The sequence below is a fragment of the Canis lupus genome, chromosome 18, assembly GCF_048164855.1.
Source record: "Canis lupus baileyi chromosome 18, mCanLup2.hap1, whole genome shotgun sequence".
Lineage (NCBI taxonomy): Eukaryota > Metazoa > Chordata > Mammalia > Carnivora > Canidae > Canis > Canis lupus.
In genome coordinates, this window is record NC_132855.1 from 8859972 (window position 1) to 8874392 (window position 14421).

Below are 14421 nucleotides of genomic sequence, written 5' to 3' on the forward strand. Positions count from 1 at the left end.
GAGATCTTCAGAAGCATGCTCTTGAGTATTTTTGGTTGACTATTTATTATTCTTTGAGTGCCGAAAGGAAACTACCCAAGGTCAGGAAAAGAAACATGGGACATGAGAAGTCCTGACAATTCCCAGAGGTCATGTAGAACTGGGAATGGTTTGTTTTGTATCAGCATGAGTGGAAAGATTTCATAATACATGGGGCATTGTGTAGAATCCTCAAAAGTGGGCCACCTTAGTAGTAGGGCTAAACTATCTCCTAACTAAAGGTGACTCTAGATTTTCCCTGACAGAGAGTGCTTAAAGACAAAAGTGAAAAGGATCCAACTGGTTCCAAGTAACTTAACTATGTGCTGGGACAAAATCCAACACAATTTTAAGGAATACAACAAAACCAAACACTCAAAAATATGGAGTTCACAATGTCTAGCATCCAATCATAAATTACCATGTATGCAAAAGAAATAGGAAATATTATCTATAACCAGGAGACATTTTGACTTAAAAAATAAGAAAAGAAAAATATGATGAGTTAGCAAAGATATTGAAAGAGTTATTATAAATATTCAAGAAGGTAGAGAAACATGACCATTATGAGGAGAGAAATGGAAGACCTAAATCCTAACAGGATCACGCCCTGGGCCAAAGGCAGACACCAAACCGCTGAGCCACCCAGGGATCCCCGGATCTTCAGAATTTCTTAATGAAAAGGATCAAACTACTGAATAATTAAACTGTATAGTTACCTACTCTGTATGACAAATTTTTCCAACCCACAGAGACTTGAAAGAATTCCTGTGTGTCAGGAATCTGAGTGCAGCTTAACTGGGTGCCTCTGGTTCCAGGTCTCTTAGGAGGTTGCAATCAAGCTCTTACCTAGGGTTGTAGTCTCATCCAACAGCTTGACTGGTGGTAAAGCTGAGATCCACTCCACAGGTCATACTTGTGGTTGGCGGCAGGATTCAATCACTTGCCAGTTGGATTTTTCCACAGGGTTGCCTCAAAACATGGCAACTGGCTTTCCATCGTTAGTGATGAGAGAGAGAGAGAAAGAGAGAATCTAAAACAGAAGACAGTCTTCTTATAATCTCAAAAGTAACATGATGTCGCTCCTGCCATATTTTATTCATTAGAAGTGAGCCAGTAATTCCGTTCCAGAGCACTAGTGGGAAGTACCCACGGGCATGAACATCAGATAGTGGAGATCATTAGGTATTATTGTAGAGGCTTCCTACCACAATGGCATTGGAGTTTTATATTTTTGAAATGATTGTCTGACAAATGGTCTTGATTTTATTATTTTTTAAAAATTTTTATTTATTTATGATAGTCACAGAGAGAGAGAGAGAGAGAGGCAGAGACATAGGCAGAGGGAGAAGCAGGCTCCATGCACCGGGAGCCTGATGTGGGACTCGATCCCGGGTCTCCAGGATCAGGCCCTGGGCCAAAGGCAGGCGCCAAACCGCTGCACCACCCAGGGATCCCCAAATGGTCTTGATTTTAATAAATTATTTTGCTTTTACATAGTAGCTAATATTGAAATGCTTAGGTTGGGTCAAGTTTTATGATCAATATTTTAGGCACTGAGCCTGTAAAATATACATACTGTTTTTTATAGGTTCTATATGTTTCATCTAGTAACTTCTCTTTCAGTAAATTAAATAGCAAACTAATTTCCACAACTCTGTTTTTTTTAAATAAATTTACTTTTTATTGGTGTTCAATTTACCAACATACAGAATAACCCCCAGTGCCCATCACCCATTCCCCCCCACCCTCCTCCCCTCTACCACCCCTAGTTCATTTCCCAGAGTTAGCAGTCTTTACGTTCTGTCTCCCTTTCTGATATTTCCCACACATTTCTTCTTCCTTCCCTTATATTCCCTTTCACTATTATTTATATTCCCCAAATGAATGAGAACATATAATGTTTGTCCTTCTCCGACTGACTTACTTCATTCAGCTCAGTTTTTTTAAAGTATTGAAGAGAAAGTAAATTTTCATGGTGAGAATTTCATTTATTATATATTACATAATTGGCTTAAATATTATACACACTTTGGCCATTATATATTTAAATATGCCCTTTCCCTTTCTCCTAGGACTTCAATTACCCATGTATTAGAATACTTGATATTGCTCACAATCATCAATGCTTTGTTAGTCTTTTTTCTCTCTGCTTTATGGGAGTGGTAGAGGGAGAGAGAGTCCTTTTTTTAAAAGATTTATTTAAATAAGATACTTATGTGGTTTGTTTTTTTTTTTAAGATCTTACTTATTTATTCATGAGAGACAGAGAGAGAGAGAGAAGCAGAGACACAGGCATGGGGAGCCCGATGTGGGACTTGATCCCGGATCCTGGGATCACATCCTGAGCTGAAGGCAGATGCTCAACGGCTGAATCACCCAGGCATCCAGGGAGAGAGAGTCTTAAGCAGACTCTATGCTGAGTGGGAAGCCCATTGCAGAGCTCAGTCTCATGACCCTGAGATCATAACCTGAGCCAAAACCAAGAGTCAGATGCTTAACCAACTGTACCACCCAGGGGCCCCACTCGTGGATAATTTTCTATTGCTACATAACAAATTAGCACAAACTTTGAGCCTTAAAATTAGCAACGTGAAAGTGATGGTTCTTAAAAATCAACCTGGAAGCAGATCTGCCAACAGAAGAACGTGGTTGAGCGAGTCCAACCAGGAAAAGGAGAAATGGAACCGGCTCCCCATGCCGCCCCCCAGCCCTGGTGTTGCTAAGGCAGCTGCAGTGGCAGAAGTCAAAAGCTCAGGTACAGTGAAGGTCTTCCTGAGGCAGTGGGAGAGACCCAGATCATCTGGAACTGGTGTGGAGTGGTGACAGGATTCTACATGGACTTGTGCTTTAGGAAAACTGAAGAGGCCAAGAAAAAAAAGCCAGACAAGATCTAAGTCCTACACTCAGGATAGACCAGGTCCCTGAGAACAGTCTGTGAGAGAAGTGGCTGGATCATGAATAAATAAATAAATAAATCTTAAAAAGAAACTCTGAAGATCCTTTTTATTTTTTTTAAAGATTTTATTTATTTATTCATGAGACACACACATGGGGGGGGGGGTGTGGGCAGAGACACAGGCAGAGGGAGAAGCAGGCTCCATGCTGGGAGCCTGACGTGGGACTCGATCCCAGGTCTCCAGGATCATACCCTGGGCTAAAGGCGGTGCTAAATCACTGGGCCACCTGGGCTGCCTTGAAGATCCTTTTTAGATAATATAGGGGAAAATAATCCTACTTCCTACTTTGTGTACCATAGTATTTTCATGGGTCAGTAAACAAGTCAACATGTAGCAGGCTTTTACATGAAGATTCAAAATCTAATATATTAATAATTTGGCACCATAACATATTCAACTATTGTCACCAAGAAGTAGTAGGATATAGAGAACAGAGTTTGCCAGGAACCAAAGTAACACTTGGTTCATTTTATAATCTTAGAGAATTATTAGGTTCTTTTAAAAGTGTTCCAGAGAGATATCTTTAATTGCTGGTGCTATGTTCAAGTTAAACAACTTTCTACCCACACAAATGGGTAAAATTATGTGACTCACTAGTTCTCCCACTGAACAGAGCTCCACAAAACCTTTTGGCCATCTGGCTAAGATAGCACCTTTGAGACTAACAACCTAAGGCTCTCTGGAACCCAATAATTATATCAGACTAATATATATAGCTCCTACTGGCTAAATAATGTCCATGCTGGAGACATAAGATAAAGAAAATGATGATTAAAATAGCATTGGTTTAAAGGTTAAAGCTTGTATTATTCATCATTTACAGTTACATTTGTTTCTCACCAAAATTCTTGTGTACTAAATGTTTTATCACAAGCCCTTTTTACCATGCTTATTCTTTGCTATATATTTAGGACAGGGTTTGATAATTCTAGAATTCAAAAACAATTTGACACAGAGTAACTGCTGGTTCCTTATGCTTGCATAAAAAGTAAATAGATCTATAATAATAAGAAAAATCCTACTACCTAACTGCCTTCTCAACCTACCCTTCGCTGGACTTTGGATATTTTTTCTATTCTACATTGTTTAAGGCATTATTTTTTTGGGGGGGCAGGTTTACTCTAGCTTAATGAGCCAGATTCTTTGAGCCAACAACTACCTTCCTTACAAGCCCATAAACAAAATTGACCATATTTGTTATGGGAAAAGGCAGTCCAATGACATGGTAATGACTGCCTACTGTGGAATTTTCATCTCCTGTAAAAATTTATGGCCCCATTCACCACAGCATCATATGCCTCCTAGAAAAAAAAGCAATGGGTAGTTTATTCCTGTCTAGAAATTGATGTGTAGCCAGGGGTAACATGTGCACATTCACATCTGCCTAAAGTAGGGTGTCAATGTGCCCATGAATCAAAGATTCTTTAGTATTTTGAAATCACAGAAAGTCAGAACAAGCTACAAGAGGCAGGTTTTGGGAGATAGGCTGCACTTTCCTGAAATACGTGCCTTGATCTTTTGCTGCTCCATTTCCTGGGCTGGAAGTTCTCTACAGGTTCTTTTCACTCTAATATTATAATATTTGTGGACCAGAAGAGATCGTTTACGGAATCTTCCTAAGTTGTGCTAGCCTTGTATTAAATCCTTGATGTTATATGATATTTTTCATGGGTGCTTTGGATTATGAGACACCGTGTATGTGGGAAGGATATTACAATATAGCTATGGCTGGCAAGGAGTCATCAAAACTAGTTGAAAAAAGGAAATAGGTGAATGAAAAAGAAAACATAACAAAATAACATGTTTAGCAAAGACCACTAGTGGTGTTCCAATTTCCATTCCCCCCATTTCCTTTATATTAGAACTTCTGATTTTATATATTTTTTAAGATTTTATTTATTTATTCATGAGAGACACACAGAGAGAGAGAGAGAGAGAGAGAGAGAGAGAGACAGGCAGAGGAAGAAGCAGGTTCCATGCAGGGAGCCCGACATGGGACTCGATCCCAGGACTCCAGGATCACACCCTGGGCTGAAGGCAGGCACTAAACTGCTGAGCCACCCGGGCTGCCCTGAACTTCTGATTTTAAACAGCCATTGGAAACAGATATTTCTTGGTAATTCACCAGTAGATATGGTCATTTGTCTAAGTCGTAGCCAGTGAGATATAAGGATTAGTATTATGTGCACTATCTGGGGAGAGCCTTGCTGGCTTAAATGCAGACAAGCTGAATGGAACACAAGTATCCATCCTGAACCATGAGATGGAACTTGTATGACAAGGATGGCAGAGCAACAATATCGAGGAGGCCTTGAACCCTGACACTGTGACTGATGTCTACATCAGCTCTGAACTATTTCCAAACTTCATTTACATGACAGAGAAATAAATGGATATCTTTTTTACATTACTACCATTTTGGATATTCTGTCATCCACAGCAGAATTATTATTGATGACAAAGCAGGAATATTTGTACTCCATTTTATTTTTTTATTTTTATTTTTTTTAATTTTTATTTATTTATGGTAGTCACACAGAGAGAGAGAGAGAGGCAGAGACACAGGCAGAGGGAGAAGCAGGCTCCATGCACCGGGAGCCTGATGTGGGTTTCGATCCCGGGTCTCCAGGATCGCGCCCTGGGCCAAAGGCAGGCGCTAAACCGCTGCGCCACCCAGGGATCCCTGTACTCCATTTTAATAAAGTTATGTAGGTGTGTGTGTTAGGTCCAGCCACCTAACATCCATTCTCTCATTTTAATATCATTCTGATTTCCTTTTATTGAACTGCCACTCTGTTGCTGTGTGAGGCTGTTGTGGATGGTCATTCTCTCTTTAATGCATCCAAGTCTCCTTTCATTAGGTCCTTCTCACAGTCCTGTTTCAGTGAGAAGCAAGGCAGAGTGTTTTAAAGCTCAGTCCTAAGTCCTCTCGATTTCTTGACTGTGCTCTCCCACAAAGGAATTTATCATCCACACCAGCTTCTGCTATATCTATAAACAGAGGGTCACAAAATACATCTCTAGCCTTAGCCTGTCCCTTGAATTGTTTGCATGAATCAGTCAGAAATGAGTGATACACTCAGACTGGCACAATTTGGGTGGGTAGACAGGGTATAGGGAAATTAAAAGAGGTAGCACAGTGTTCTGGAACAAGCAAGAATGCAGCCAGACCTTCGAGAGACAAGGCTTGGATGGGAAGGTGTCTGACAAGAGCTGTGACCTTTGGTTCAGAGATGCAGCCTTTCCACAGCAACTTGGCAGGGAAGAAGCCAGGAAAACAAAGACCCAACTCACTCCTTTTCCTCCTTTGATATCCTGCTAGTGCACCCCCATTGAACTAATGTGATCTGAAGCCAGGCGCTTCATTGATGCAGGTCAGCCCCATAGGATTGCAAGCAGGGTGGAGAGGTGATCTGGAAGGGCAGACAGAAAATGTGGGGAACAACCCATATATCCAGTTACCTACTTAACATCTTTTGATGTCTCAAGGCACCTGAAATTCAGCATGCCTCAGATGAAACCATTCATGCAACCCCTCCCAAGATTTAGCCAACTGGTCATCTTTCATTATTCCAATCTTAGGAAATGGCATCATTACCAATGTATTTATGCAAGCCAGAAACTGGAAATTATTCTTGGTCCCTCTCTTCCCCTGTCCATCCATACTTAGTCTATTGCCAAGTCCAGCTACTTTTATGTAACCCAAATTCAGCAAAACAAAACAAAATTCATTCTCTCCCAGTTCTTTGATTCTTGAGAACAAAGGTACAAGCAAGGAAGGCAGGCCAGGCTGAGACTGCTAGATCCCTCTCTATTATAAACTCTGTTCTTTAGCCTCTCTTCAATCTCATGAGACCCTTATATTTTTCCAGTAAAGCTTCTTTTTGGTCAACTTAGTGATAATTAGTTTCTGCTGCTTGAACAACAGCTTTAATGAATAAAGTAAAAATGTTTAATTAGAAAGCTAACTAAGAAAGTACTTTGCTCCTCAAACATGTCATCACTCTTTATGACTTACAAAATGTCTGAAACTGTTCTCTACATATCTTCTCCAGAGAGAGGTATTAAAAGATAATTCTGTTAATTAAAAAATGTAAAGTACAGTTACGTATAATTCAATCATAGCATGGGCCTAAATGTTAGCAATGGGTATAACATAATCAGAGGAGGGATTAGAGGTGATTTGTATTTTCCTCTTTGGGTCTATGGTCTCCATGTCTTCTACTATAAGTACTTATTATCTTTGTAATTGAATTTTACAAAGTGAGTAAACATTATCTTAAAAAATAAATTATACTGTATTGATGCTGAAATAATAGTAAAAATGCTTTAATACTACATACCAAGGCAAATAGCAAGAAAGCAGCTATTACAGAACTGTACTTAAAACTAAGGTTTGGGTTTGGGATGGGTGTTCTAGTGACACATACACAGTGGCTGAGGTCATTCATTCAATATGTATCCGTAGATTGTCTGCTTATACTGTATTACTTATATTTCAAACAGGTTGTTTGATTAACAGACTGCATCTTCATTATGTGTCTCTGCATAGCATATAGTCCATAGAGGTCTAACAAATACAAATGAATGAAGACTTTCATCCCCCTCCCCCTTTTTAAAGATTTTATTTATCTGAGAAAGAGAGAGCATGATCAGGGTAAGAAGGAGGGAAAAGCAGACTCCCCACCAAGCAGGGAGCCTGATGAGATGCTCCATACCTGGATTCTGGGATCGTGATCTGTGCCAAAGGCAAACACTCAACTGACTGAGCCACCCAGGCACTCAATACTTTCATTCTTAAAACACTTCTAGTCTTGTAGAGAGTTACACAAAGTGTGGCGTGGGAACCCCCTAAATCACAGCCACCTGTGGCAGTGGTTCAATGAAAACGCTTAGGTTACTCCCCAGGAACCAGGGGAGATGACATATTGAAATGAGATTTAAAGCTGATTTTGAATGATATAAGGCAGTAAGGAAATCACTGGCCAAAGAAACAAGAATATGGCATTCTAGTTAGTATAAGACAAAAAAATATTTAAGGACATAATTCTAGAGTTTCCCAATTTAGTAACTTGTAAATACTGTGTCATAACAACAGTATTACAGATTTATACTTCTACTACCAAGACAGTATACATGTTTGAGTTAAAAGCTGACTGCTGGCACTATGGCCTGAAAAAGTAATTAACATATTTATTAATTATCCTTCTGTTTATACTTCAAATAGGTTAATTGTTTGACTAACAGACTATACCTTTGTTATACGTCACATGTGATCAATAACAAGTTGGATTTTTACAGGTACCGTTGAGTTAGAAATATCTCATATTTCATACCTGGAGCCAAGTTCGACTGACTCTATACTAATACTACCTTTAAGTTCATAGAACATCCAGAAAACTTACATGTAAGTTGTTTTCTAAAAGTTTACTACTGAAATATTAACAAATGATTACTTTAAAATCGTAACTCCCTATTCTGCTTTTACCTTGTCTTAATTGTAGTTAACTCATCTATCCATTCGTCGACTGATTGATTGATTGACTGATTCAGTCATTCATTCAAACATTCATTTACACAGAGCACTGTATACATGTGTAAGACACTGGAGATTCAATAATAATTAAATGCTTCCTCAAAAAAGAAAAGTTTGTAGATAAATTTACAGATAAAATGAATAGGAGAGGTAGTATCTAATAAATGCCACAAACTGAAGCATACAAAGTACTAAGAGAGCTCAGAGGTGAGAAAGCTGGCTGCCATTGGGTTTCACAGGACAGCTTTGCCATTGACAGGCCAGATAATGAGGGAGTAAAACTGACAGTCTCAGCAGTTGGATATAGGAGTGGAAGAATCAAGCAGATGCTTGGAGTCTGGGTAGTGATAATGAAAGCCAAGAGGAGAACAGCTTTTGAGATGGGGGGAAAAGGAGTTCTGTTTAGGGCCAAATCTAATATGCTGCTGGGATTATCTAAGGAGATATGAGAGCAGGGAGTTGGGAAAACTAGTCTCTGGTCCTGGAGAAGGTAGAGGGCTGAAGGTCTCAGGGTCAAGGGTGGAGTCAAGGCTCACTGCCAATTCAAATTGTGGCCTAAGTTGTGTTGCTAAGTCTCTTTGATTTTCAACTTCATTCCGTGCAAAGTGAAAATGCTGCATTAAATCCAAGTCCCCAAAGCATGGTACACATACACTGCAGGATTTTAGGTGGTCCACACAGAAACCTCATTTTAATGTTTTCTATTTATTTTCATGTGTTTTACCTATATATATATATATATATATATACACACACACATATATATGTATATATATTTATTTATTTACTAAGTATAAGTGTATAAGTATATATATACTGATATATATTGCATATATATATATGTATATATATATATTGCACAAGAAAGCCTTGATTTCATTGACATTATTTCTTTGGCTAGGTAAAGAAAAAAGGCATGTTGGTTGTTTTTGTTTGTTTGCTTTAAGATTTTATTTATTTATTCATGAAAGACACACAGGGAGGCAGAGACATAAGCAGAGAGAGGAGAAGCAGGCTTCATGAAGGGAGCCCAAGCAGGACTTGATCCCGGGACTCGGATCACACCCTGAGCTGAAGGCAGATGCTCAACCACTGAGCCACCCAGGCATCTCGGCATGTTGGTTTTTAAGCAACATTACATTATAAAGGCAATAGTCTGGTAAGGTGGAAATTGTGCAGATAGCTTGCAAATGCAAAGTTTGTGAGGCCAAATTTTAGGTTGTCTAGAAGGTGCTTAATACAAAATAGTCCTAAATTCTCTCTAAAATCATAGGTTTGATGGTATTTTCATAGGTGGAAGTGAAGGACTAGATAAGATCATCAAGAAAGAGTATATGAAACAAGAAAGGCACCCAGAGCAGAGCCTGGAGGATCCTACACTCAGGAATGAAGAAGAGAGGTGGGACCAGGATGAGGCAGTCCTGTCAGCAGCCCCAGATGGAGGGAGGGGTGCTGCAGGCAGAGAAGGAGGCAGGCAAAGAAGAGTGGCAAGGAGTATGCCTCTGTTCTTAACTCCAGAAAGTGGGACGTGGGGAGATTTTACTGTGTAGAGGGGGCAGAAGGTGGAGGAGACAGCTAGTTACTTGTAATTCACATGCCAAGTGGAAGTACTCTGATCCCACGATTCAGTAAGCTGAGAGAAAAGGAGGGTAACATTAACCGTACATAGTAGAACAACAAACTCAATCATGCTTTGAATCAAATGTCCCATGCTCTATGTCTGCATCTACTCTTCTACGTGTGGGCAATTCATTCTAACTGACATTTAACTGGCGTCTAACCAGTTCCAGACACTATTCAAGGTGGTGGGGATTTAGAAATAGATGAGATACAGCTACTGCCCTAAAGTGTAGAAAGGAAGGCAGACATATTTATAAATTGTGTGTCCAAGATTGTGAATCCGAGAAACCACCAAGGAGCCAGACACCGATGCAAGTGCACGAGGGTTTATTTGCAAGCTGGAGCTTGGGTCCAAGTATACCCGACACAGCGGAGCAGGGACTTGGACCCCGGAAGTGGGTTACAGCTGGGTTTTTTAATGGGCTGGTCTAGGGGATTTTCAGAATGGGTGGAGGATTTTCTCAAGTTCTGTTTACATTCTGATATGGAGCTTTCAAGGGCATTGAGCTCTGTTCTCATTCTAATATGGGGCTTTCTGCCATGGGTGTGGGCTCTGTTGTCTTTCTGATATGGGATTCCCTGCCGAGGACATTCTGCAGTTTTTCCCATAAAGTTCAGTTCTTATTCAGAGGGGCCTAAGATGGCTGTACTTGTGCTAATGCTAAACTTGAGGTGGAATGGCCTTAATTTTTCTCAGCCTCCACATAAATAAATTAGAATTCAGTGTGAAGACTCCAATTATAAGAGTACATGCAAGAAACAGCAGTAGAAGAGAAAGCATAAAACTCTGCTCCAATGAGAATGGAAGAAAGGGTTAATCAGGAAAGACTACCCAAATTGGATGACCCTAAGTCCTAAAGGAAATTTTACATTTCTAAACACTTTAAGATTTATTTATTCAAACAATATTTATTGAATGCCTATTATGTACCAGGCACTATTCTAGCTAGACCTTAGGGATTAACAGCAAATAAGAGTGATTTTAAAAATCCCTGCTCTTGTGGTATTTACAAGCTAGGGAGGGAAGACAAGTAACAAATCAGCAAATAAATAATATTGAGATGGTGATTAAGGGCTATCTGGAAAAATAAGATAAGAAGGGAGGGTGGGAAGGGCTTGATTTAGAGTGATCTGTTATTTTTAAAAGAGTAGTCAGGGGAAGCCTTAGTAAAAACAGGATCTTGGAACAAATTCCCGAAGGAGAGGAAGCAAGCCATGTAGCTTTATAGGAACAGTGTTCCAAGAAAAGGGAAAAGCAATTACAAAGGTTCTGAAGTGGAAGTATGCCTAATGTGTTTAGAAAAGCATAGAACAGAGTGAGTGGACACCCAGGAGTCATAGGAAATAGGTCAGAGAGTTAACAAAGAGCCAGATTAGGTTTGAACATTTTAAGAGCTCTAGAAACCTCATCCAGGTGGGTATGTCCAGTAGACATTGGGCTCTTTGAATCTAGAGTTGAGGTGTGAGGTCTGAGCTGGGCATAGATGGTCCATGGATGGTATTTCAAGTCATGAGCCTGCATGAGACCAACCAAAGGAGTGAATGTAGATGGCGAATACAGGTCTGTGGACTAAGCCAAGAGCCCTCCAGCATTTGGAGATCAAGACAACTAGAAAGAACCAGGAAAGAAAAAAAAAGAAACCACTAGAAGGGAAGAAGGGAAGCCAGGAAAGTGCAATGTCTTTGAAGCCCAGTGAAGAATAATAGTTTCAAGAAGGAAGGAGCGATCAACTCTGTCAAATGGGTTAAATGCTGCTAATGGGTCAAATAAAAGGAAGACTAGGAGTTGGCCATTGAATAAGCAGCATACTAGTGCTTGTTGATCTCAAAAAGACAAGTTTTGGTACATGAGGGGAGCAAAATCCTTTCTTAGGAGTTCAGGAAAGGAGAGTAGAACTGGAACTGGGGAGCGCAGACCAATCTTTCGAGTTTAAGAAAAAAGAGGCCGAGAAATGGGACAGCGGTCAGAGGGAGATGTGGGGTCAAAGAGCTTTTAAAATTTAAGGGTTTTTGTTGTTGTTATTTTTTAAGAACAGGGGTAGCACAGCCTGTTTGTGTACTGACGAGTGTGATCTAAAAGAGAGGACAGCCCGGGTGGCTTAGCACTGCCTTCGGCCCAGGGTGTGATCCTGGAGACCTGGGATCAAAGTCCCATGTCAGGCTCCCTGCATGGAGCCTGCTTCTCCTTCTGCCTGTGTCTGTGTCTCTGCCTCTGTGTGTGTGTGTGTGTCTAATAAATAAATAAAATCTTTGAAAAAAAAAAAAGAGAAAAGTTGGTGATAGAAGAATAAAAGAAAACTGCAGGAGCAATGGGTCTGAATAGAATAAAAAGAAGAATGATAGGAAAATATGCACAAAAATGTTTGGTTATTGAGACAAATAATCATTCATACATTATTCATCAACTCAGGTTCCCTCCATGGGCACAAGTGTTTGTGTGTATGTTTTTGACATTTTTGTGTAAGTATGGTACACATGGCCTGATAATAAACTTGTTCCTCTCTGGTATCATGGTGTTGAATATATCCATATTTGTGTTGTTCTAAAAGAGCATCATGACTTCCAGGCATTCACCCAATTATTCGTTCAACAGATACCTATTGAGCACATCTACTATGTGCTAGACATTTTGACAAGTGCTAAGGACACAAATGGTGAGCAACACAGACATAGTTATCCTTGTCTTTAAGGATCTGAAAATCAGATTAGTAAGCAAGTATTTACAACACATATAAAAACTACAAAAGGGGCACCTGGGTGGCTCAGTGGTTGGGTGTCTGCTTTTGGCTCAGTTTGTGATCCTGGGGTCCTGGGATCAAGTCCTGCCTCAGGCTTCCTGCAGGGAGCCTGTTTCTCCCTCTGCCTGTGTCTCTGCCTCTCTCTGTCTCTCATGAATAAATAAATAAAATCTTTTTTTTTTTCTTAACTGCAATGGTAGAAGTAGGTACAGTATGTTCAGAAAAGTTTAGAAACATTGTGAGAGAGGTCAGGAAAGCTTTCCTATAGAAGTAACATTGAAGCTGAGACTTAAAGAGAAGAAATTAGCTAGACACAGGAGTAAATAGTGTTCTGACCTCTCAGCAAGTGTGACAGCCACTGTGTTTCCAAGTAATTTACATAGACCCATGATTAAAAAGCCCAGATATTTACATAAGGGTTGCTGCTTTCCAAGGCACTATCCACACATTATGTGACCTTTACAAAAATCTGGATATGTAATCAGTGCCGTGTTATTATCACTATATTACATGTGACCAAGTTGAGGTAGAGAGAGATTAAATTATTCCCTGTCTTAGTCTGTTTGGGCTGCTATAACAAAATATCATAAACTGGGTGGTTTATAAACAACACAAACATTTCTCACAATTCTGGAGCCTGGGAAATCCAAAACCAAGACTCTGACAGATGTGGTGTCTGGTGGTTCATGAATGGTCACCTTTTCCCTGGCAGGGACCAGGGATCTCTCCAGGGTCTCTTTTACAAGGGCACTAATCCTATTCGTGAAGGCTCCACCCTCATGACCTAATCACACCCCAAAGACCCCCATCTCCTAATAACATCACATTGGGGTTTAGGTTTCAACATATGAATTCAGAGGTGGAGGGAGGATGACAAAACATTCAGTCTCTAGCACTCTCTGAAGTCTTACTGGTACTTAAGGATCCTGTGCTTTGAGGGGCACACTGGCACTGCAACATCTAAGTGAGGTTTGTTCTTTTCAAATCAGTTTCTTGAGTAGAAATCTGATGCTACTATTGCTCAAAACATCTTTGCAACTCCTCTTCCACTCATACCCTTTGGCATGTAGAAAATGTTCATCCTTACAGCAAGGAATTTGGGGAATGTCAAATGGAATTTATAGCCAATTCTACTGGTCAAGTTTTTCTTTTTAACAGCTTTATTGAGATCTAATTTATATACCATAAAATTCACCCATTATACATTTATGTTGATGATTTTTGATAAATCTGTAGTTGTGTAGTCATCACCAAAACCCAGCTTTAGGATGTTAGTTTGTTTTCATTATCTCATAAAGCTCCCCAGTGCCCACATACATTTAATCCCCACTGCCCTAGGCAACCACAGATCTTATTTCTATGCCTATAAATTTTCCTTTTCTGGATATTTTCTTTAAATAGGATCATACAGCATGTGATTCTTGCTCCTACTTCTTTCACTTAGCATTATGTTTTTGAAGTTCATCCTAATACATGTTGTAGCACCTGTCAGTACTTTATTTCAATATGTCATTGAATAGTATTTCATTGTATGGGTATATCATATTTT

The 14421-nt window shown here is 39.7% G+C and overlaps 1 long non-coding RNA gene across 1 annotated transcript in view; it reads right to left on the bottom strand.

Moving 5' to 3' along the window:
* The window catches only part of LOC140608641 (uncharacterized), a 41352-nt gene that overhangs the window by 13736 nt on the left and 13195 nt on the right, over positions 1–14421 (bottom strand). The window contains exon 2 of the long non-coding RNA XR_012010608.1: positions 868–1051. This is a non-coding gene — a long non-coding RNA (uncharacterized lncRNA). The remainder of the gene's footprint in view (positions 1–867; positions 1052–14421) is intronic.